At 40.5% G+C, this 26,077-nt stretch overlaps 1 long non-coding RNA gene across 8 annotated transcripts in view; it reads left to right on the top strand.

Moving 5' to 3' along the window:
* The window catches only part of LOC116444072, a 73,568-nt gene extending 63,449 nt beyond the window's left edge, over positions 1-10,119 (top strand). For 4 of the 8 annotated variants that reach the window (XR_004240201.1, XR_004240196.1, XR_004240198.1 and 1 more), the window contains one exon: positions 3,679-3,998. This is a non-coding gene — a long non-coding RNA (uncharacterized LOC116444072). Of the gene's footprint in view, positions 1-3,678; positions 3,999-9,843; positions 9,875-10,101 lie in introns of those variants that run through there. The other 4 variants (XR_004240197.1, XR_004240203.1, XR_004240200.1 and 1 more) reach the window with 4 other exon arrangements.
* The last annotated feature ends 15,958 nt before the right edge of the window (positions 10,120-26,077 follow it).

The following is a 26,077-nucleotide window of genomic DNA, read 5'->3' as shown; positions in this document are numbered from 1 at the left end:
TACTTATAGCCTGGGTAAGACAAAACTCCCCTTTTTTTCCCCAGGAATTAGAATGTTTTATTATTATTTTGAGTATACAGAGATAGAAGTGCCGAATGATAGAGCTGAGATCCAAATGGGACTCCAAGGAGTGGCATTTGGAGTTTGCGAAAAGCTGTGCTGTTTGAAATGGCCCTGTGTGTTCATAATGAATATAATTGCTTTCTGTGTTGGTGCTTGGGTTTGATTCCTTTTGCAACAGCTGGTTTAGTAGAATTCATTTGATGAAGATGCTGGGTGATCTACCTCAGTGAAAATGTATTGATTTTCTGAAGAGTCCATTTTTGGAAATGCTCTTACACTGTGTTTTTACATACATTTGCTCATAGCTTAATTGCTATGTCTATAAGCTGCTGCACATCCTGCTGGTGTAGCTTAAAGAGACACAAAAAGCTGTGAAAAAGGTTCAAGAGATCTTTCTGGAGTAAAGAAGGAATTAAGGTTTTTTAAAAGTTACATTCCACAGGATTTATGTCAGCTTGTTGCCTATACACTGTTGACACCTCATCTAAAGTATCTGTTGACTTCATATTTAAGGGTTTATGCCACTAAATGACTGAGCTCAGTAGGTCAAATCGTGCATATTCAGGAGATTTAAGGACTTTCACAGCTGAAGAAAAAACCACAAGAAAGAGCAGCTTAATGCCTGTTTTAAAACTGTTAAACCTGCAGAAATTCCTCAAGTATAAAATGGAAAACATCACTGCTTGCTGTGCTTGGTGTGCACCTAAGGGAAGCTGTGTGATGGAACGTTTCCAAGGAGGAAGGGAAGGGACAGTCTGAGCAGAGGAGAACACAGAGAACGGCACTGATGGCTGTTGTGTGAAAGATGATTAAAGCAACTGCTAATGCACTCTGTGCCTCCTGGGTATTTGAATGGAAATATTTCCCATTGATTCTCCAGACAGTGGCACTCAGAAGCACTGCTGAGAACCTCCCTTTTCATGGAGTTTATTTCAATCTCATTATTTATTTCACTTTTGAAAATAGACTTTATATTTTACTGCTTAAAGAAATTAAAGAGTGTAATAAAAAGCTGGGGTTGAACAGCAGTGGCTTCCTCTGCTGAAGAAAGAGCTGTGGAAACTGGGTATTGGCCAAACCTCTTTAGCAATAGGGGCAGGTAGATCAATTTTTAAAAGGCTGGCAATGAGCACTCCATATCATTAAATCTTGTCTGATTATTTGCTGTAAGACTTTATTTCAATTCTCAGCTTACAGGGTAATAAACAAGGCATATGGACATTGATGCTCCATTCATCCCTGAGGATTAAGATTTAAACCACATGAAGTTATTTTGTTTATTTGTATTTTTAATCTTCATTGGGTACTACTATTGGTACTCAGATTTGTTTATTTTCTTTGTGGGTTTGTTTGTTTGTTTTCTAGTGCCTTTAATATATCACACTTGATATATTGTTGAACCCCTCCATAGTTCATTAGCATAGCACAGCTCCCAGATGGATTGGGATGAGCTTGCTGAGTCAGCTGACAGAAGGAAGAGAGGAATCATATCTGGCAGCAGCACAGAGTTATTTTGGCTTAAGGTGGGAATGACCTAACATTTGTCATCTGTTGTTTATTCTCTTGTCCTCTGCTGTTCGAGGAGATCCAGTTGGGGCTGGCTGGATTGGAGCTTTTATTGTCAGTGTCACTGTGTATTTATGGATTTGTTTTGCACTTTGTGGGGAAGGTGCAGAGGTTTATGCAGTGATCCTTGGAGATGTTGTGTCTTCAGCGAGGAAGGTTTTTCACAGGAGTACGTGCCCAGGTGCTCTGCAGCACACAGACTGAGTTCAGGTCTTGGGATGAACATCACTGTTTTACTGGTCATGGAACATGGACCAAGTCAAGACAGGCCAATAACTACATACAGGCACCTCAGGGTGATATTTAAGGATGGAATTGGTTTTGCAGATATTCTGTGGGAAACAGGTCACTGCTCAATACCAAACTGACAAAGGATTGCTTCAGACCATAAGGTAGGAGTGAAACTCCTGTTGAAGCAGCAGTAATGGTTTTGGTTGACAGTACAAAACAAGATAAATACCACATTAACTTTTGGGTCACTGCCTGTGTAGTCCCTGTCAGGACTGTAACATTTATGCATACTGCACCATTGAGGATCATATGGCTTTTTTTTTTTGCTTTTTTTTCCTTAACCTTGCTGTTCAAGATAAATGTAGTGAAATGGGATAGCATTTTGATTGCTGTAATCAGACCTACCACACTTAAATGTTCTGAAGTGTTTTTCATCTCCTAATTTTCAGCTATCAGTAGCATTTATGACCCACTTTTCTTCCTCTTGAAATCGCAGCTTCTGAAACACAGCACCATAAGAGGCTGTCAGCCGCCTTTCCAACACTGAACTCCTGTTGCTCAGCACCTCAATAATCCCAGGAAGCTCTTTTGGATCATGACTGCTCCTTGTTCTTTCCTGATGATGCTAAAATTTCAAGGGTAACGTTAAAAAAAGCCCTAGAAAATTATTGGGCTGATTCCCTCCTTAGTTTATTGGGCTCTAACTACTAACTGCCTTTGAAAAACCTAGCCTAAACTATTAATTTTTTAAAATCTCCTCCTTTATTTTATCAACAAATTTAATTAAACTGACCACAAAAGAGCCCAAAAATATAAGTACAAAAGATACTGTATTTTTTGACAGATATGAATGTGCTAATTAGCCTTCAATTCAGCCATGTTAAAAAAATGAAGTCTTTAGTACACATCTCTACTGCTTTTTATTAAAAGTAAAGAATTAGAAAAGTACCACATGTCAAAGAGTAAATAATAAAGCTTTCAGTATATTGAGACAATATTGGTAAATCTTACTGATACGCTGTTTATAAAAAAAAATACAGTGCTTAAATTCTAATGAGATTCTGCACTGTTGACTCTTCCTCCAGTTCTGAGAACAAGGCAATTTATACTCTTTCCTAGAGCAATTTAAATTGTTTCTTTTATGTTGTATGGTTTTGCACTAATGTTTTTTTTCAAGTTCTGCTTTTGTGGGCCTCCTTTCTCCTTGCTTCTTATTGAAGTGCTGAGGATCATTTGAGTCAAATCCATTAACTTTCCCATGGTTTTCAATCAAGAGCTTTGCAAAATGCCCAGCTCCACAATGGCTTTAATGGAAAATATAGATTGCTTCATATTTGATTTAGACCTCACCCCTGTGCTTGTTTGCTTTTTTCTCCCTCAGGTTATCAAGCTTCACATGATTTTTCTCAGCCTTTTCTTAGCATAAGCTAAGTTGTAAGTTGGACAATTGCTCTGCCTCTAATTATTTTTGCACTACACTGAAAGTCATTAATGTTATTTCTGGTGATTGCAGCTGATATCCTGAGAATGAAAACATTCAGTGGGAAATCCAGGATCTGCTGGAGTTAAGGAAAACTTCCCCTTGAGTGAACATTTTTTCCTACCCATCTGGGCATGCAGGTCTAAATATAATTAATAATTAGATCCTGGTTTGTCTCCAGCCCATCTTTATTAGAAATATTGATAACCTTGAATGGAAATAGTAACCGTAGTTACACTGTGAGAGTATACAGTGTATGAGCAAGGGACAGGATGGTTTGGAAGGGTAAGGTGGGCTTTTCCTGCAGAAGAGGCAGTTTCTGTTTGTGTCTCTTGCAGGTGTTTCCCTGCTGGACGGACGGATACACAGGATGAAGAGGCAGGGAAGTGGCTGTGTAGCCACGATTGTTCTCCTGAAGCGATTTTGTTTTTCTTGCGGGCTGCAGGTGGAAGGAAGCGGTGCTCTTTTCCAATCACCTGAAAGCATCTGGAAAGGTGAAGGTAATGGACTTGAGGTTTTTTCAAAGGCTTGTGCAGAGTATGACAAATACATGAGACTGCGTCACTGAGGCCTTTTATGATAAATGGAAACAATGTAATTTGTTTCACAGTCGTGCTCTATTTCCAAGCAGCCCTACACAGTAATGGGCAGAGCTCCTGATGGGGGAGTGATCCACTAATCTGTTTCCCCTGTTGTGAGATTTTGGAATGTAGTATTTGTGTGTGATTTATATGTTTGGCTTTTACTCACAATAAATGTGCCTCCCAGCTTCAGCAGGTCTAACACACAGTTGCACTTCCCAGTCTGCCTGCATCCAAACACAGAGTTTGCACCTTGCAGAGATTCAAAGAATGGGGATAAGAATTACTGTCTACTATAAGAGAATTAAAGAAGAAAAAAAGAGAAAAATAATCTAATATGGCACATGGGTCCCTCATGTTTTACAGAAGGCTTCTTCCATAGGCTCTCTTTGTGATTCTTTTGCTTCATTTTGTCCTCCTGTTTTTGTCAGTCACCTTTTGAATTTTGGCCTGAGAGCATCTTCAGTGCAAAATTGATAAAGCCATGCTCAGAAGAGTGGTAACTGGAGACAGTCTCAGTAGAAAAGCCCTAATTCCATCACTTCCCAGTTTGTACTGGATGGGGATTTAATTTTATTTTTCTTTTCATTCATACCATATTTCAGAGGACATGGCCAGCTTGGCTTCTTGGGTTTTCAGTAGTGCGGGTTGTTGGTTTTGTTGGGGTTTTTTCGTTTTCCCCAGTGAAGAATCTGATGTCACCAATGCACTCAGAGTGTACACAAACCTTGACAAAAAAGAGCAGATTTGTTTATTGAAAAACATCCCCGTGTTACTTCTAGTGGCAGGGAAAGTGTAAAGGCAGAAAATGATTCAAACCCCATGTGTCCTGACTGCAAAGTGAATTTTTAGGAATATGGAACACAATAAGCCAATAGACTCATTAGATGGCTTGCTTTATTTCCCCCCCCCCCTCCCCGGTTAATTTAATCATTTCCATTTGACCCTGTTTCCAAGACACAGGTCTCTCCAGCTTCTCCAAAGTGAGCATATGGGCAGTATATGGATATCACAACTATGTCTTAATATCCAGCTGCTGTTTGTGTGCCAGTGGGGAATGGCGGCACGGCTGGCTGGAGTACCCTGGGTGAACCTGCTGCTTACATAAAAATATTTCTGAATAATTGTAGCCAATGGCCATTTAATTTGGGCAGTTGCTGATCCTTGGCATAGATTGTTGAGAAGTTAGGATAGCAGAGAGAAAGCAGATTGAATTAATGGAAATATGGAAACTGTTTCGAGGGGAGAAAAGGGAGTTCACTGTTTCTTCACTGCCTTTATAGATAGAGGATTGGGGTCACAAAAGCTCCATGTGGGTTTAACATCCTTGAAAATGCCAGGAACAGAGTAATTGGATGACTGGAACAGACTCTGGATGCAGCTCTTTCGTCACTGCCCTCGGTGAATGAAATTCTTTTCACTCTGAATTCAAATCTAACAGAGACTTTTCGCTTTCAGCGTGGATGGTTTCACCTCTGAGCCAGGCAGCAGCCCCAGTGGTAAGGTAGAGATAATTGTAGCAAATCACTCCAAACCCTCCTGAAAGCACTGCATTATGCATGCACCAGCTTTAAAAATGGACAATTAGAAAGACACCTCTTTCGAAAAGTGCTTTTGTAGTGAGTAGAACAAAATTATTTCTTCAGCTTCCAGTGCAAAATGGGTGGGTACAAAGCATGTGCATAGATTTCTGGAGATACAGTACAAAGGGGATGATAATAATAACCTTGTTCTGTCACCAGAGAGTCTGCAGAAAGATTCCATCAGTATTTTGCACACTATGATAAAAAATGTGTGAAATCCTCAGCATCAATGAAAGTTCAAAGTGAAACAGCATCAAGCAGGATAAGGTGTCCATAAAGAAAAGAAATAGCTAAATGATATTAAGGAAGCCAAGATAACTGAAAAAAATAACAGCACAATAGCTTATAGAGTCTGCTTCTGCTAACAAAGGCAATGTTTAGCACCCAACGTTTCCATTCAGTCTGAAGACACAGTTACATTCTGGCATGAACAAAATAGGCAAAGCATGAGTTTACAATGGTGTTTTGAAATTTGAGGTTAAGATACTTGAACTCTGACCTCTCCGTAAAAAGAGAGGCTTCCTGTCTCTGCCAGCATCCTAGTGTTGAATGATGCCTGGCTGCCTGTGGCACAGAGCGAGCCATCAGGATATGTACTGTCTGTGGGAAGGCATGAAGGGATTTCCTGGAAAGGCTCCCCCTTTAGGGAGCCTGGAATCCTGCAGTAGCTGGCCCTGACGAAGTTAAGATTGCTGAGATGCTTCCCTATCCATAAGGGACAAAAACCACAGGCCCGAAGCCTTCCCAAACCTACTCAGTCCAAAATGGAGTGGCGGATGAAGTGTGTCTTTAGCCTAAAATATCCATGAATCTCTAAAATCAAACCCCAAAGGTTTTGTGTTCAGCTCTTGCACCTCCACAGAACTATATTCTGGAGACCTTTTCCCATGGAAGTCTCCTGCCTTGTATCTGAGGCTGGAACCAGCTGAGACAGAAGTATCTGGGGGGCTGTTTTTTGTTTTTTTACCATTTACAGCTACATATTTGTCTTCAAAAGCAAAGGTCAGAAGGTTGTGTTAATTAGAAATATTTCAAAAATGTGTATCTCAGAGCTCTTCAAAAGCCAGAATAATAAAAAACAGAATTGCAGAAAAGGAGGCTAGGGAAGATGAGAAAAAAATTAATATATTTGGTTTTAGACTTGTTTTTGTGATCCACATCTCTTACGTACACTGAAGTTTTAAATCAAGCAAATTAAACCTTACCACAGTTCACCTTTGAGCACAGGGCAGAGGCAGACACAGCTCCAGAGGTCACTGTGCTACTGCAGCAGCCCAGCAAGAGCCAGTGTAATTTTGTTTAAATTCAGAACACGTTCTGACAACACATGCCCATCTGCTAACCCTCTGGCTGCGAGTCAGGTCTGCAAAAGTAATATGAAGATGCAACTCCTGTTCTAGTCTGAGTTTTTTGCCCCTTCAGATGCCTTCAAGAGCTGCCCCATTCATCTGCCCATAATAAGTTCCTAACAGTATAAGGAAATGGGCAATGAGTGTAGAGGGGCAGAGAGGCAGGTTACAAGAAAGAGGGAAAAAGCCAATAGTTTGTTGTTGAAAAATAGATGGTGGGTGGATGGATGGATGAAGGCTCTTGTGGAAAGGCCAGGATGTTACTGAGCCGGGGGTGGAAAGGCAGTGATACTGATTATTGTATCAATATCTCATTAGAGCCATTCAGATATTCTGATGGACCTTCAAATGTTTTTAGCAGTTCTGTGGTGTTTGCATCTGTCATGAGGAAAACCCACTCATTCCTCGGAGCTGGTCCATGAGCCAAAAAACCAGGCAGTCTCCTTCATTTATCCTTGTTTTGTGCAGGTTGGAACTCACATTGCAATATGATGAATTAATTGTGTCTTACAGTGCTACAGGTTGCCTGCACCAAATTGGCTGAGTGTAAAAGATTTCAGTGCAGTAATTACCACAGCTTTGTTCAAAAAGGCTTTTCTGCATATGATATGATGTATAGATGACCATAAGTAAAGAAGAAAAAAGGATGTTAATACATTATTTTTAAGGAGGGAAAACCCACATGGGAAGCAGGGTAACAGTTCTGATCAATAATGGACAGAGAAAATGTGGGACAAACAATAGCCAAAAGTCAGTGCTGGGAAGTGAGAGAGGCAGAGACAACATAGCAAAGGCCTTACAGGCATTCAGATGTGGATGTTGAAAACTGAACCAGTGAAGAAATAAACAAGTGTGGGTGTAAATATGCAAATTTTGAATGTGAAGCAATCAAGAGTTTTGAGTTAAAGCTCAATCTCACCACGGAACATGTGGCAGGAATTGGTGTGCATATGAGTTCAGCCTTGCATGGAGAGAAGCGGGGAATAAAGAGGACTGTGTCTCTTTGAAGCATTTGGGATGTACGTAGTGGTGTTGGAGAATAGAAATAAGGAATTTCAAAGTATCATCATGATTAAATGAATGGAAGCAGTATGATAGGGTTTTAATTTGCAGCCTAATTTTAAAAATGAAACAACAAATACGAAACTACAGAGGCGGGGGAAGCTGTTTGTAGGTTTTTTGTTTGCTTTAGAAAGGATATTTTCTTTTCCACAGTTTGGGCTACAGATGGGTCTCATGGGATTTGCGTTCCAACATAAGGGAGATATTCAGGCTTTCAGATTTCATTACCACTTTCTTCATTATTGTGCCTCGAGGAGCTACAAATAACACATGGCTAATTTGTGAATACAGCACGTTCCAGGGAATGTGTGTATTTTAATCAGGGCACCTTCTGACATTTGGTAATTGGTTTACAGATTTGTTATATAATTTCATGAGTATTAAGTTGCTAAGAGGAAAAAATCTAAATTTATGTGATCTGAAATCTGCCCTCACTGGACCCTTACAGCAGCTGTGCTCCTTCCAGGTCTGAGGACAGATTTTAAGTCAACAAGTAAATAAATGAGCAGCTATTTTTTTCATTTCTTATAGTTTTAGTAAACTAGTAGTTACATTCTTCACAGCTTTCTTTCTCTGTGTGTGTGTATATATCACTAAACAGCTCTTAAGATGTAGGCAGATTTTGTTTGGTGAGAAATCAGGTTTTATGTTGGAAGGTGCATGTTTGTTCTTGGTGTATTTTTTTGGCATGTTTGTTAGGACAAGTCACATGCCACTGGCATATCTCCATCTGTGCACTGAGAACATCTGCAAGCAGATGCTCACATACTTCCTTTCCTTAGCTCACCATCCCAAATTAGCTTTATTTCCAAAACCAGTTTGGTTCTCAGGCTGTCTTGTGTAATCCTGCTGTCCTGAAGCCTGGGCATCCAAGGCCTTGGAAATGGGGTGGGGAGTGAGGCTTTCTGTAAGAACAACCTGTCTGAAGTACCAGATGTATGACATGGAGTAATAAGGAATATTATCTTCCATTTTTTTATTGTTGCAATCAAAAGTACAGAGAAACTAAAATCTCCCTGCTTTTAAATTTTAGTTGTTATTTGTTTTCTCTCTTGCACAAAAGAAGATGCACCTGTCTGCATTTCTGAAGTTACCTCGCTTCTCTGGCTGTACCTGTTGCCACATGATGTTTAGGGAAGCTGCTAATTGGGGAATGTTTCAGCTGCAGATGACTGAGCTGTGGCTGTTCATTTATATTATTTATTACTCACTGGATACAGGCAGCATGTGCCAAACAGCAGGATCGGGCGGGAACATCTGCTAGGGAGCAGCCAGAGGCACAAGAGCAGCTCTTGGCAAGAAACCCATGCCTTTAATTTACCTAATTACCAAAAATGGGCCCTGTTTTGGAGCAGGCCATTTTGTGTCAGGCTGTGGGGTCACTCTGCCATTTTGTGTGTGAATACAGGCTGACTAATGCTCAGGGGGTGAGGTGTCTTGTAAGGGTCAGAACATCCTAGAGATGCTTCTCCAGTTTCCTTCAGCACACACACACCATGTTTCTGCTTCCAAAGTAATCTCTAACATTACTTACAAGCGGGGTGTTCTACAGTTTCCATTACTTTTGGACTTGAATCCTGATATGTGAACAGCAAATAACATGGCCTAGAAACTGAAGCAAGGGCCATAAGCTACTGGGAAGCTGCATAGGGATGTGTGGGCACTGGGGAATTGCACCTTCCATGCCGTGAGCTGTGGATAATGGGTAAGAACACACAACTGGGGGGAGGGAGGGTTAAGAAGACCAGCCTGGATCTGGAATTCTGAAAATTTCTATGCTTGTGTTACATTTTTCAAATTCTTCTACTTAACCAATGCAGTATTAGCATCTTTTTAACTGATGCTGAGTAAAACAAAATTATGGTAGAAGTCCACTAAAACCTTGCAATTTCTTCTTCCTAATTTGACTCTGGTTTTGTTGCTGCAAGGATCCTATCAGCCACAGCGCTGGGTACAAAGGTGAGATTTGTCTGCCTGGCCAAATGTCCCCGCTGTCTGTGCATGGCTCTGGCTGCCACATGTTGCTGAACAGCACAGCCACCTGTGGCTCGTTTTGACATTAAAAATACCAAGCACCTTCCACAGCTGATGCCATCTGTCACTGCAGCACAGACTGAGGCAGCTTGGGTTGTAGTAGGCTGGCTCAGACCAGGCAAGGTACCAACAATTTTGCCTTTCCTTTCCAGAGCTTCACCTCTGTTGGCATGTTGAAGACCTTCAAAGGCTCCAGCTTATATTTGCCTTCTGCAGCCTGCTGCTGGAATTTTAGGACGTTATATATCAGTGTATCTATCACTGAGCCAGGAGGAGTGATGAGGGTGCCTGGAATACTCGTGTTGCTGCGGGGACAAGGACACAGAAGGGGCTCTCTCATTCCCACAAGGAAGGTGAGTGACTGCACTGCTGTGCAATATTGCCCAGGAAAAGTCGCAATTACTTTCATGTTGCTAGGTGGAGATCCTTGAATGTGTTTGGAGCCCGTGGCTTGGGGACAAATAATATTTCTGCAGGGTCTGATGGGGTAACAGCTCTCCTGCTGAGCCAAGCTCCTGGCTTCTCCTGTTAAATTCTGGAGCCAGTCCCTGCTCCCTTGGACTGGAGTGTGGTACAGCCCTGCCAGCAGTGTGTGAGGCCATCAGCTCTCCCATATCCTGGTACATATGGGTGCATGGGTCTCTTCCCAGAGGATGCTTCTCCTATGCCAGGCAGCACAGGGATTCACTCAGGCTCTTCATGATGAGGTTCTCACCTTGGAGAGGGCACCTCCTTCAGAAGGTGCTTCATCTGGAGTGCAGACAGGCCTTTTTTGAGCATATTGTTGTTATACTGGCACTTTGTTCCTGCTCACAGTGTTGTGGTAGGTTTTTTAATGAGTCCAAAGAAATTCCATTAAAAATATCACTGGGGGGTTTTTTGAGGAAAAGGCAATATTGATAACAATACTTTGCAAGCAAATACTCTTGCAATACAAAAGTTTTGTCAGTTTTTGTGATCTTGGAAGATGTCCAAGCAGTCACTGATGGGTTATACTGGGCTGGCTTCAGCTGTGTAATGCTGTAACTTGAAATACTGGGGTTATTTTTTTTTTTTTTTTTACTGCATATGGCCATAAAATAGAGACTTTCCCATAAAGTAGATTAAGGAAGATCTTTGATGCTTTCATTCAAAGAACAGCTCTTCCAGAAGGTGAGCATTAACAAGATGGTAGTGTCACATTTTCATGACAAGGTTCAGACTGAGCAGATCATTAGAAAGAAAAGGATCAAAGCCACTTCCCCATATTACATTTCAGGTGGACGTGAGTGTGTCACTGGCAAAAAAAAAGCTCAAGTAGCAAACTTCACAGGAGGGGAAGCTCACTCCTCCTGTCTTTCTTTCCATCGCAATTTCCTTCCAGAGAGTCACAAACTTCTGGAGTTTCAAAGGAGTTATGTTTTAATCCAACTAGTAGGGCTGATATAGCTCTGATGAGAGACTTGGACATCAGAAGAGATGTTGGCTCTCCTTCATTACTAGTGAGCGATCCAAATACCACGTTAAACAATTGTTTAATTCTCACTGGCTTTCCAGTAATCCTCTTGGTCTGGAATTACCTTTGTTTTTTAGTAAGGGTTACTTATCTAACAAAAAAAAAAGAATAAATTGACCAAACACAGAACAGATGTTTTTAGCCAGTGCAGTAAATGAGAAAATTTTACTTTGTGAATTTTACTAAAGTAGATTTGTAATTTGTTTAACTCTAATTTATTCACTTAATTAAAAATTCTAAATTTTACCAAATTATAAAGCTGATGTAATGTGTAAGCCTCCTGTGCTCTATGTCTACTGGTAGGACGTTCTGTGCTGTCTTCCATGGACACAGAATATATAACCTAGAGCCTGAGGGCACAGGGAGCTGTTAGATCCTAATCTCAGGGTGTTCTGCAGGCAAAAAGGGCCCTTCCACGGCTTGATGAAATCTGCTGAACTTGTTGGATTGCCATTAATCACATTCATCTCCAAGTGGGAGCCGGCTCCTTGTGCAGCTCAAAGAAAGCAAGAGCTGCACCCAAATTAAACGTTATACAATAGCATCGTAAGGCATGTATCCAAAGTGCTTCTCAAACTTTTTACAGACACTCCAGCACATTTGAAGCGTTTGACAGAAAAGAATAGGCAAGGGCAACAATGATTGATCCATGTTTTTAAGAAAAAAATTGAAGCCATATTTCCACCAGGGGCTTCAGACGGACATTGATGTATTTATCAAGAACGAGCCCGCAAGCGCCAACCTCTGCATCACTAAGAATGTAGCCTGCTGCAAGAATTTACAGCTGTGATGGAAGATTCATAGCTGCTCTCTTTATTTATTGGAAACATCTCTTGCAACTGAGTAAAGACATAAATATGAAATTAAATCACAAAAACTACTTTGAAGTAGTGCTAAGGGTAGTTTTTAAACCTAGGGGCCAGGACAACTTAAAACTAATGTTGAAACACAATTGAGATGAACGGTATTTACTGATCCATTATTCCATCACTTTACAGCTAATATGTAAAAGCCCAGATTATTGGAGAGCATTTGCTATATTCTTATACGTAATGCTCACCAGGAGGACTCAAGGGCAGCACGTTAGATAAAGGTGCATCCATGAATTTCTGTCTTTGTGATTTATAGTTTTCATGTCACTGTAAAATTATTTTTATAGTTTATTTTACCAGCGTGTGGCGTGAAAGAACTTTATATGCTCTTGAAAAATAGCTTCATAAACAACAACAGGCTGTGATATGAGTTCTTTGAGTGCATAGATAGGGGTGTGAATGCCAGTATTAGGTTAATATTCTTTGTCCTTTTAGGTCACTGCAGATATTTTAAGTGGCCGCAGCTCCGTGGGCCAGGGAGCGTGGGAGAGCAGAGCAGCCAGGAGAAAGGGGGCGAAACACAACCCACCCCCAGCAGCAATTAGTGTTAATGTGTTATTCTGGATAATGATGATCCATAGTTTCTACATAGTGAGTTTTCATCTGTACATCTTGTAGCTCCTTATCTCAATTTTGCAGGTTGCAAAACTGATTAATTACACCAGCAGCATTAGTTTAATTAGTGCTGATTATTCTTTGAGCTTTTTCTTCTTTAATCATCTGTTTAATTGGAACTAAATCCCCGTTTATCAAATGGTGTAGGTTTTAGCATCTGAAGACAGTGCATTTTGTTTAAGTCTTTCCACCTTGAACTCAGGCGTTGTTGTAAAAGCTTTGGGAATATGTCTGGGATTATACTGATTATAACTGGATCAGGATTTGGCATTTTTTAGTATCTGGTAATTTTGTCAAATATTTTGATGTTATAGCTAGCACTTTCTTTAAAAATTTAGGAAAAAGAGGTGAAGAATAACAGACTGGAGACTCTTACAAATGACCTGCCATATTTACACTGTTACTCCATAGCAGAATCTAAGTGAAATGATGAGGGAGAATACTTTGTTGACCAGCCTGGAGAAGTTTGAATTATCTTTAATCAGGAGATGTCAGGATAAAAGAAAATACATGGAAGCAATATGTGACTGTTTTTCAAAACATAAATGCAACAAAATCTGAAGAAATAAGGGCTGTACCATACTTGTACATGAGCTGCTCTCTGTATTATCAAAGCATGGTTATGTTGATGGATCGTGCAGTGACAGGACAGCAGATAAAAAAAAGTAAAACCTGGAGCAGTGGTGGAATGATGTAAGAAAGGGAAGCAAGTCACACTTGCTTCACCTAGAATCTTTCAGTAGGTCTGGAGCTGGTAGTTCTTACTCTTCATTCAGCTTCTGCTGCAGCCTTTTGCTTCCCTCCCCTCTCCTGCCCCCCCAACTGCTGTGAAAATAGTTACTAATGATGATGAATAGGGTTTTTTTCTGTTTTAAGTTCCCTCAATATGAAGGTCTTTCTCCTTCTGTCATTCTCTAACTACTTCAAAAGTCAGTGTAATTCTCTGTAATTCACAAGCTCTGGGCATTTTGCCCTTTAGGATCTTTTTTCCTTCATCGTTTTGGTAGCTGCAGCACCTCTTCTCTAAGTGAAAAGGAGCATAAGGGAGAAGAGTCACCTCTTGATCCCATCCCAACCCGCTGCTTAGGTCAGCGACTTGCTGCAGATCTTTAGTAGTTTGTCACACTCATTGGAAGAGGAAGTATTTGGGCTCTGCCAGGAACATTTCCGTAGCTGTAACCCCCAGTGTCTCCACAAGCTTCTGCAAACAGCGATGCTGCGCAGCACCTCACACTCACCCCTGCGTGTAAAGGGTGACCCAGGCCCTTTGCAGGCAGTTCTTCACCCACTGGCCCTGTCCTGTTCAGCTGTGCGTCTCAAATGTATTTGGGCTGCATTTAAACTGGGTGGTTAAGTTATTCTCATGATTCTACCGCTGAAGATGGGCATAATCTTTCCTCTGTGTGGAAAAAAACTCATTTTTTGTATGATGACTCATCTTGATTTAACATTACCATACACTGTTGATTGCTTTATTCAATTTAAAATGTTGAAGTTTGGTTTCACTGACATTATTGAGTAGGGGTGGTGCATTATTTGTCATATATGTTTAACTGCACTCACTGCAGATTTAGCATGTATTAATTTTTACTAGAGGAGAAATACTTGCCTGATGAACAAGTTTATAGTGAGAAAGAAGTGTTCATTTTCTAGTCATGATCTTGTGCTCTTTTCCTTCTTATTTTCCGTGACTGTAAAGCTTCGTTCTTTGGTGCAACTGCAAACTAAAAACCCAAGCTGTGATTCCGTCCCATTGCAATCCTGACTGTGAAGTTTGAGTTCACTTTTCAGGCTGATGGTCTCTCATCAGGTCACTGCAGAGAAAACAGAAAGCAGTGAGATGGGAAAACAAACAGGAGATGCTACACGTGTTGCTTTTTTTTTTCTCCTGACCTTTCAAATCTATGATGCTGGTGTATTTTAAAGGACAAACTGTGAGAGGCACCTAAAATGACATCATATATCCTATTAGCCTTTTATATAATTTTTCTAGTATTTCTAACCTTTCCAATTGCAGTAAATTTACCCGGGCTTTGTTGTGTTTTGAGGTTTTCTATTAGATTTTACGTAAAACCGTATTAACTTCTTTAGTTCTATTTGTTCCTGATACAAATACCATTTCATGGTCACCTGTTTTACTCATTCCCACAGCATGTGAAACACAGGCAATACCCTAAAACACCTTCATCCCTACAGGTGCGTTAAAATGCTGGAGAAAGAGAGTATAATTTGTAGTAGAGTCATTTCATTTTTCCACAGTTGCTGATACTTTCTAATTTAAGTTTTGAAAGGCCTTATGGCTATAGTAGTGAGGAATGCTTGGCAGGATGTGGGTTACGGATAACTGGGCAGGTATTTGTTCCTGTCATGTGTAAAATGGCACCAAACATGGAGAAAATGCAAAAATGAGAGTACTGAGCTGTCTTCATGGCTCTGGGTGTGCACTCTGCCTGTCTGTGCACTGAATGCAGGCTGTGGGTTACAGCTGGAGGCAGGCACGTGGTATCCCTGTATCGATTTCCACTGCGCAGTGGCACTCAGTGGGAACCTAAATTCAAAGGGAAACAGGGTGTGCTTCAGCATCAGCTGGGAAGTCGAAGCACAGGTGGAAGAAAAAAGTGGTATCAATCTATCAGCCTAGGAAAGGCAAAAGTAAGAAAAGTATTGATTTTTTTAAACATCGTTAAGAGTCAGTAATGCATCACTTCCTTGTGAGAAATGACCCGTCCTCCTCCTTTCCAATCCTGTTACTTTTGTAATGAGTTTTTATTAGGTAACCTATTTTCTGTAAATTATACCCCAGATTTCTCAACAGACATCAAACATCTTCTCAGTAAGAATACTTGTTTAATTATTTATTTCTACTTGGAAAAAATGCATTTTGCAGTAAAGTAAGAGTTGTAAGGGAAGGGATAGTTAAAATAGAATTATGGATATAAAAATGTTACTTGCAGTCCTTGGTTAGGTTTTCTTCCTTGCCATACAGACTGTTCAACCTATTCTTAAATCTTTCCCATTTAGGAGTTAATGGCAAAGTCCACTGGTGAGGTGAGGTAAAGACACATTATTAGGTTTAATTCTGTCTCTGAAGCTGATGGGCTTTAGCTGCCTGTGATTAAGTCTCTGAATTCCTTTGCATCTTCCTATGATTTTACAGTTTAGATCATCAGATTTCTCATTGGGGGTGGAGGTTGTTACATTTAATACCTTTGACTATTTTTGTTCTGCCTTGTCAAATACTTCACTCAACCTCTGTTTTCTAGTCCTTTTTGGGTAGCCATCAGAGTACTGTGAACTATTCTGCTCAAAATACCAGCATTAACAATAGCCAAGGGAAGGACAACTTCTGAAAGAGTGACATCAGATGGATTTGTTCTCAGCCTAGAGCTTTGAAATAATTTTTACTGTTCTCCAAATAATTCTGGCATTATACATAAAAATGATCACAAAGCATGTGGTGTTTTATCAAAGGTACAGGATCTTTTTATTATATTAATGTACAGTTTAATGAGGGAACCCTGAAATAGGATCAGTCCCATTAATTTTCCAAGCTGTATTCTGTAAATTGTCGGCTCTGGAAGAAAAGTAGAACAGGTTTAGAGCTAATCTTTCACCTCTATACCAGATCCCTTCTTATGCTTAGTTCTGGTATAAATGACAAAGGTTTGGGGGCTTTTAGGTATTGTTTTCAGTCAACTATTTAAAATACCCTGATTACAAGGAATATTTGGAATTTCATATAAACCTACCACCTTCTCTCAATGCTTCACAGCTTCACATTTAATTAAACAGTTAAAAAACTGTTCTTATTATATATGCAAGGAGAATCATACAAATGATGAGTTCAACTTTGATCCATATTGGCTATGGCATCAAAATCTCCTTCCCTCAAGCTACTGAAAATGTTTATTCTTTAGCAGAGCAGAGTAACCAAAACACTCTGAGTAGCATGCCCAGTTTGCTTTGTACCTTTGCCCTGGGCTCAGATTTTTTGTGCTGCATTAATGGTGTTAAAACACTTTCTTTATCTGATGGGATTCCTGTAGGATATCCTGCAGGATAATAATTAGGCTGGACAATTCAATCCAAACACTGGAAGGCTAAAGAGGAAGATAAGAGGATGCAATTACTGAGCAAGGGTGTTCATCCTGGGCAATGTTTGTGGATGATTCCAGTAGCATGGTAGGATTCAAGGGCCCACAGTAGCAAAAAATGAAGCATGCCACTTAACTCTTATTCCAGGTTTCTGTAGGATTTTGGCACAGCTTTAATGTTTTTACTGAAAGGAGACCATAATTGTGACACAGGAAACTGCTGGTGCTGAATTGTTGTATTATCCACAGGGTGCCAACAAGGGATATTGAACAGATACAGTGTTCTTGGAGTAGATGAACTAAGAGAAAGAAAGAAACTTTATTAAATGAAGGACCTAAAATATTTTGTATAACGAACAGAGTTGTGTGCAGTTAGAAAGTCCCAGCCTCTAGTCCCCACTACAAAGAAGCTGAAAAATAATTACCAGTTGACCAGCAAATTCTCAATATGAGAGAAATTCCTGGGTTTGTGTAGTTGGACTCTACTCCTGTGGCCTCTCTTATCAGATGTAGAAATCATCATTCAGTAAAGGGGTCTGGTCCTGCTCTCTCCTCCCCTGTACTGTCCTGTCCTCTTTAGTGGAGTAGCTGTCACTTAAACGATGCCTAAGTGGATTTGATCCTAAGGATCATTCATGCCTAAGAGCCAGGGAGAGGAGAGTTCCAGACTTGAATGAAGTCATGAGTAAACAACTGTGCAGGAGGACACTCTGTCATGATTGTAAAAGAAAACAGGATTGTTGAATGTGAACTTTACAAAATGGACACGGAGGATCAAATTAAGGGGAAGCTGCAAAGGGCAGTGCAGCCCAAAGGGTGACCCCGGCCCATGGCTGAGGGAGACGTCAGGCAAGAGCTTGGTGAGCAAGTGGGGAGAACGTGATGTCAGAAGATGAGAAAGGTCAAAATAATACATATTATAAATAATACATAACTTCAGTTCATGGCTGCTCATGCTGAAAGAATAAAGCCTGGTCACATGACCATGGATATTCATGGCATGGATTGGTGCAGCTCTTGGGAGAAACTGGGATTGACCAGCTTGCTCTGCCTCACCGGAGGGCTGGTCCTCATACAGCTTCCCAGGCTGGCTCCAAGCTGATACCTAAGGGCTGGAGTACTGTCCCCTGCAATCTAAGAGGTTAAGAACAGCAAACAATCCCAGTATGTACCTCCTTGGGGTCAGTATCCACTGATCCCCCGGACACATAAAGACAGGCTTTGCTACCAGCTCTGCCACTGGAATTTTCCTGAAAAAGCTGCAAATAGGTCCGAATTCTTCACTGGAAAGTGAATGCAATGTAATTCAACTGGTTTGCTACTCTATAGTTTTGGTTAAACACCACGTTTTTATGTCCCGTCCTAACAAGATAAAAGGTATGGATGAGCAAAGAAAACAACATAGAGGGTTTTACATAGGAGTTGTTAAAATTAGTTGCTTCTACTTCACAGAAATTTGTAACAACAATCTTCAGTGTGTTCCTTATTACATCTTTTTTCCCCTCTCTTTTGTATGCCACATAGCAACAAACGCTCCCTCTCTCTCTTGGCATTTATGTTTTTCTCTTTCTTTTTCTTAAGGGATAGAAGAGAAAATGCAAAAAAGAAATATGAAAAGCGAAACATCCTTTGAACATCGTGCATTCCATTAAACCCAGCAGAACAGAACCAGAAAAAAATCCAAAAAATTTTCAGTTCTTAGGTATCACCCCGTCTTCCTTTTTGAATTAAAAGATCTATCTACACCTACCATCTCTCCTTTTAGCAAAGCTGAAACTTAGGAGAATATGTTTGGAACCATTAATTCTCAAGGAAATCTATAGTTTTCAAAGCTCTCATCTCATGACACAGTTTAGTCTTATTTTTGCAAAAGGACTTCAGAAATTTTAGATTATAAGCTTGATGATTTATATCCTGATATTTTTTTTCCAAACAGCATCAATTGCTTGAAGTCTCTGAACCTGACAGAGCAACTGAGTAATTTATTTTTAAACATAAATAGGGAGAAGCTGTTTTTTAACATTTCTATTTTCTTGTCCAAAAGGCATGTGAAATCAACACATCTGCAGAAATGCAAATAATTTACATGTGAGGACAAGCTGAAATTTAGCCTTCTCAGGCAGATGACATTTATCCATCAGCATTCACATACTGGCTCATCAACACATGTAGACACTTCTGCTGTTGAAAAGCTTCATTTATCACTTGTTGAATGTTTGAAGCTGAACTGCTTTTTGTCAAAAAATTGTTTCTTAGATTGACAGATTCTGATGATAACTAAAAAAAAAAGTCATCAAAAACCCCTCAGGTTTCTGTGCCTGCTGTGCAAGGAGTCCCACATCTGAAAATGGCCTAGAACCAGCAGAGTGGTGCATTTCAAATATTCAAAGTTTATATCGGTTGTTAGATACTGAAGTTGCATATGAAGTACATTAAAAATTAGTATTGAAAGTTTCTTGTTTAGCAAAAATTGTATAAACAGACACAGTTTGTTTCCTGTTGGTTTTATAATTAGCTGGCTTGTTCCTGAGAATAATTTAGTCTTCTTTATTTTCACAAGTTCGTATATCTTCTTTAATCAGCCAACACACATATTTGTCTTACAGACAAATGCATTATATGCTACATATTTCATCACTGAGTGGCTGCCAGAAATGCATTTCCATATCTACTCTTCATGAATCAGCAGAACACCACTATAAATCTTCACTCCCTATACAACTTTTTTTAATAGAGGTGTAGCCTCATTCTGATGTTCTGTAATCAGCTTTGTCAGAGACACTGGGTCCTCTTTCCTTAAAATATTAGCTTAGTAAAGATTTAAACCACTGTTTATAAGCAAGAGAGAGAGAATCCCCATATCCTATCTAAAATCATTAAAAGATTGATGAGCGTTCGTAGCTGGAAAATTCTGGCAGAAGAATAATTTCTTTGCAGCAGCCTGTGTAATTAAAGAGAGGATGAATATTGGTAAAAACATTACTCCTTACTCTCCTCTTCTGCTCACTGGAGATGGATCACATCTTGCAAAACTGTATTTCCCCCTCCTGTGATGGCACAGACAGGTAGGTGAGTTATAAGAAATCAGAACCACAGGGCTCAAACAGTCAAACCAGGTACTAGGACACAGTACCTGTGAGAGTTATAGTTAGCCAAGGAATGGATGGCTGGATGGAGCAATCCCAGCCACTTCAATGCGTGTTGTGGGACAGCAAGAAGGAGGTGGACAGAATGGGAAAGGCATCACCTCTGTGGTGGGAGGGATGATATGGATCTTCTATGGGCATTAATGTTTCTGTAATTCACTGTTGCACGTACACGAAGAACGTTTGTGTGGCCATCATTCCCTCCAGCAAACAGCTAAACCAGTTTAAGAATCGCTGTTCAAACAAGTCTTAGTGTTGTTTTCAGCAAGAGGTTATGGTATCTGCTCCAAAGTAGACATGCCTTTAGGTTCCTTCTTTAAGTACACTTACTGGCATATGGAATAATAAAAGAAACACTCGATAGCTCAGGGCAAGGGCAGCATCCCAAATAGACTTTAAATGGCAAACAAATTAGAGTCGACACTTCTGTCCACATGAGCCTAACGGTACTTACCTTTGACAGTAAATGCACAAAATTACATCAGGCTGAGAAAGTCCCTCTGGGCTGGAAGTAATTGGCAGGTGGAATAGGACTCAGAGGAGCCCCTCTGGTCTCACTTGTCCTTTGATGTCTGCTTGTGCCCAGTGCAGGAGAGAATACTGGGATCTCAGATCAGGTGCTGCCAGTTGTATATTTTTAGGTTATTTTCAAGGCGTGGTATCATCTGTTACCTTCTGCCATTCTTCTCCTTGAGTCACTTCAGGGGCCATTCTGAAATAATAGTAATGCCAATTCTGGGTTAAATCAAGTAGAAATGCTTTAAGTGTCTGCATTTGCCATGCTCATTTTACCTCAACTTTCTGTGGCTCTTTTCCAAGCATGTCCCACGCTTCCCTACCTCTGTTTAGTCTGGGAAAGGTATAAGAAAAATAGCTGAAGGTCATGTGGCTGCTATCCATGCATAACTAATCCTTTATTGGAACAGATGTGAGTTGCAAAGAAAGTTAATGTCTAACTTTCCAAAAGGTTTGATGGAAATCTGTCTGGGAACAGCCAGACCTGAGTACAATATCTACAGTGAATCTTTGCTTACTTTATTGAGGACTGGTGGAAATACCATGTGCCAATAACATTATTCAAATCAACATGGATTTAAAATCAGATGTCTGGGTGTGATCAGCCCTTTTTGTCTGGAGCCTAAGGAGCTTAATGCAACTTTCCTTTGTCTAAAGCTGGCACAATCCAAACCAGCTGTACTGGGATTATATTTCTATATAATAGAAACATAATTTCATAGGTGTGATAAATAGTGCTGACAATTTGCTGTAGTAAGCCTGAAGAGTTTAAACCATGTAACTAATCCAAATCGTAGAATTTCTTTGGTTTACACTAATTGTAGATGTCAGGTCTGGTGGTGACTGGATACTGTGTTGATGGGTCCTTCAGAAGTGCTGAGAGATAGATAAAGTTGGGCTGAACTGATGTATTTCATATTATGAGCAGCTGGATGAGCCCTGAACACCATACCCAAGTGATTCATTTCTGAATGGTGGTGAAAAGAGAGGGGGGTGCTTAAATAAATCAATGGTGATTTTAATAAACTGGGAGCTTCTCACTACTAAATCTGTCTGCATCTGATCTGAATTGCAATTACCTGTCAAAAATTCATCCATCATTGCAAGTTCCAGACAAACTTTCTGGCAGCAGATGTTTCAGGGAAGCTATTTCATGTGGGAAATATATCGTTTGGTGTATAGCATTCCCAAGAACAAAAGCCAAAGCAGAAAACATTTCCCGAGTAACAGCAATAACTTCTGTGTCATACCTAAGCTGAGTTTATTGGTGAATATAATTTGTAAATGTGAATTTCCAACATAAATCAGTCCATGAAATACTACCCGTAATTCAGCCCATCTCAAAGAGATGTAGTAATTCAATACTTGTGTACTTGTGAACGCAATGGTATTTCTAATAACTTTAAATTCAGCATTATTAAGCCTCCTCTCTGAGGCTACAGCACTGGTGACTGCCAAACAGAAGTGGTGTGTTCCAGCTGTGAGAAGAGCCCTTAAGAGATTGCCTAAAGAAATGTGTCTCACTCCCTCAGATCTGTATTCAGCAGGTGTGGGGCCACCCATGCAATCCATGTCTCTCTCACACCAAAACCCAGAAGAAACTGGGGGGAAAAAAAAGTTTTCCTGCCACTTAATATCGGTTCATTGACTTCCTGTCATAAGAGAAAGGGCTGAGTGTGGACTGTGTTGAAGGATTTAAATTCAGAATACCTGAACTCCGGTTTTTCATTGACAGCCTTCCCACCATCTGATACATGGCTGATCCCTTCTGTGGCAAGAAGACAACGTAATGAACATTTCTTTGCAGCCATCAGAAAATTGTCATATAACACTGCTATTTCTCATCTGAACATGTACCGTGAAAATGACCTCTGAAGACAGGCTGGACATATGATGAGAAGATTGCTATCCCAGCCAAATAATACCCCAAAAGCTGTTCTACTGTCACCTCTATCAAAACCCTCCATTCTCTTTGCCAATTATAATAGCAGAATCTATCAGTCTTTTCAATTTTCATTATATCAGGAATTTACTTTGCACGTTTCCTTCCTCTCTGTAGTACTTTAAAATCATGTTTCATTAAAAGCTGTTCCTAGCATAATTGGGAGCAATTCACTTATAAAGTAACTGCTGACAGATGGATCCATTTATATCTTAGACATGATGTGCTGGGCTTCTTATCTTGTCACCTCTGCCTGGTGTTTGAGGATTCATCCTGTTGTGTTGGTGGTTCTGAAAGCCCCAGCCTCATACACTGCACCAAGTGTGTCATTCTGAGCTCTGGAGAACTGATGGCTGCCAAAGGTTTGGAGAAAACATCCTGGTTTGCCCTACTTCTCTCATTCATCAGTGCACAGTGTCATTGGGGTAACACTTCCTGCAGAAATCAGAAAATATTTACATATTGCATGTCCGCTCTTCTCATTTATTTCCCTATTATTTATTTCCTTCTATTATGTAGCTTGGAAGGGCTGTGGGTACTTTGTGCAAATCACTTCTCAGGCCTGTGACAAGAGATTGTGTCCCCTCCAAGGGGTTTATTGCCTCAGCACTGGCTCCCAGGACCATCTGTCCATTCCCCTGTGCCAAAGGCACCGAGGAGAACCAAAGGACAGGAAATAAATGGTTGGCTGCGTGTCCCAGGGTGCTGTAGGGGTGCACGGGTCCTTCCCTGGGTAGTACATGAGAGGTAGTAAGTAGGGAGTGCATTATACTGCACCTTTAGAATGAGAATAGGTAACTTTTACCTAACACAGGAGAGAAGCTGGAGCTGGCAAAGGGAAAAGAGAAGAAGTGAATGGCACGGAAAATGATGCTGGCAGGAAACTTTATAATGAGCAGAGGGAAAGACAATTTCTATCAGGACCTGGGCACAGCAGGCACTGCAAGTGAAGGGTGTGAACCTAAACCTGACCCTCTCCTCTCTTTACCTCTGTGAAAGGCTGCATTTTAGGAATATGAAGAGGAAAATGAACTTTTAGCCTTAGCAGTAGCTGGAGGAGCAGGTGCCTCGGGCTGAAGGTGGTGTGGGTTGCACACATCCTTGTGCTCACAGTCAGGGTGCGATCCCGTCCCATATGGCTGGGGGCTGGAGCTGTGTTTCTCTGGGATGTGTGATGAAGCCTTGGGAGACAATTCATTGCTCTGGAGAGTGCTTACCCTGGGGAGCACAAGGTGCCAGCACCAGTCAAACAGTGTCAAGTTTCGTGATTAGAAGCAAATTGGTGGAAGCTGGAATTGTTCCTGATGGGTGTTTTTAATTTCATTTTCTTGTGGAAAGATTATTGAAAAAGCTGTTCCAGGTACTTGGATCATGCATTCCAACAACTTTAAAATTTAAACTTCTTCTAAGGGAAGATCACGTGTGTTTCAGGCCTATATGCATAATATATTTTAATATTGCTAAGGCATCTGTGACCTCAGCACAGAAATGTCATGAGAGGGAATGGCAGAAGAAGGACAGGGGGTAAAGCTTTAAAACACCCTCATTAAAATGTATTTTTCTCGGTTTGAAAAAATTAATGAAAACCACCCCTTGATCCATTTTCCTGAAAGCAGTGATCAAATGCTTTAGAGGCCAGTTTCATTCTTATGAATAATTTTTTTATTAAGAAGGATGAAAACTATCTAATGTGATAACTATGAAGGAATGCAGAGTCATTTTCATTATGACCATGAGCATTTATTTGTGGCATAAAATTACCCTTAGGCAGAAAAGTCCTCTACTATTGCACACACGCACCCGGTTCTTCCAGCCACTGCTTCATGTCCTGCTGTGGTGAAATACCTCCTTGAGGTGCATAAATAAACAAGTCAGAACACCACAGAGCCAGTGCCACGTGAGCGTATTTCTGTCATTTTCCATTGGAAACTCGAAGCTGCCTTTCATTAAAGACAGCAAACGTGTCCTTGAGTCATGGCGAGGAACCGCAGCCCCACCACCTCCTAAAGGCTGTATTGGCGTCTCCAGAAGCAATTTAATCCATCTCTTCTTCCCACCCCACACGATGAAAAGACAAAAATCGCCGTTTGAATTACATTTGCCTTCAGGTCTTCCTAAAGATAAATAATGCTGCCTGCAGGTTTGCATTAGGGATGAAGTGTCTGCATTGTGGATAACTCTGGAAATAAATTAAATGAAGAGAGGCACAGCCTTTAGCTCTTTTTCTGGGGCTTTGTTTCAGACTGTGATTTTCACACAGCACTTTTGTTTCACCTGTGTTTAAGCACAAAATGTACAACGTTTTCAGAAAGTATCTTCCCTTGCCCTTCCCTTTGCCATTTGCTTAATATAAACGTGGATCTTTTTTTTTCAGCTCTCAGAATGGTGAGGCTGACGAGTGATATTCCACATGGACTTGACTGCTTTGTGGCTCACCTTGGGCTTCTTAGCTCTCCACAGGAGATCCATCACCTCTTCCGCAGTGAGACACCTAATTGGGGCAACACTCGGTGAGTGACTCCTGCAGTGCAGAATGGTCCGCTCCAACCTTGGAAAAACATTTCAAGGATGAATTGTCAGTTCTGTGTCCAAGGTATAAATGTTCATGTCTAAGTGTAGAGGTCTGAAGATCCAGCAAAAGTATTCCCATTTTTCTTACACAAAAGACTGACTGAACACGTGCATGAAAAAGCTGCATTTATTTTTGGGACAGTAGTGCAGGTTCTACTTTTAAAGCTGTCTGAACCAGCAGGTCACCATGTGGTCTTTCCAGATCTCCAGACTTTATCAGTGGAAAGGAAGGCACACTGTGAAGCAAGGAAATGTTTCCTTCCATACTGCTTAATTAGAGCAAGCAGCCTTTTTTTTTGTTTACATATGGGATATTTTTACCCTTGTATTCTTGTGTCCTCTCCAAAAATCAGGAAGGCTAAGGACTGATTTCAAATATTTCACTCCCTGTTGCCTTTGGCGTGTTTTGGTTTTTCTCTTACCCTCCGGCTTTCCTTGGGGTTTAGATGTTTGGTTTGAATTATCCCTGTTTTGCTTCACATTATGACTAAGCAGGCTTTTAATATAAACATCTGAGCACAAAAAAATCAAGATTAAGAAACTGTTCCACTTGACTTAAAGCATTATCTCTCCTGAAATGGGATACCTGAGGTCTGGGATACCTCAGCTGTAGAAGTCAGGTTCTGATAATTACAAATCCTATAGGAGTTTTCAAAATTAATTGTGTTTCTTCTCAGTGAGGGCTGTGTAGAGTTTGACTCTGCCTGTTTCATTGAGCTTAGGCTGCTCTTAGGGCCCATGAGCCATACAAAAAAAGGAACAGCAGCTAAAAAACAGTTAAAAGAGTAATTTGTGTGATTTAGCAGCCTCCTTGGAAACAGAAAGCAGAATACTGTTTGGCTTTACGGCACAGGAAGAGAGTTGCTTTCTTGGTCTT

The sequence above is a fragment of the Corvus moneduloides genome, chromosome 5 (genome assembly GCF_009650955.1).
Source record: "Corvus moneduloides isolate bCorMon1 chromosome 5, bCorMon1.pri, whole genome shotgun sequence".
NCBI classification, from domain to species: domain Eukaryota; kingdom Metazoa; phylum Chordata; class Aves; order Passeriformes; family Corvidae; genus Corvus; species Corvus moneduloides.
The sequence above is the reverse complement of the archived record's forward strand: the minus strand, read 5'-3'. Positions and strand labels throughout refer to the sequence as shown.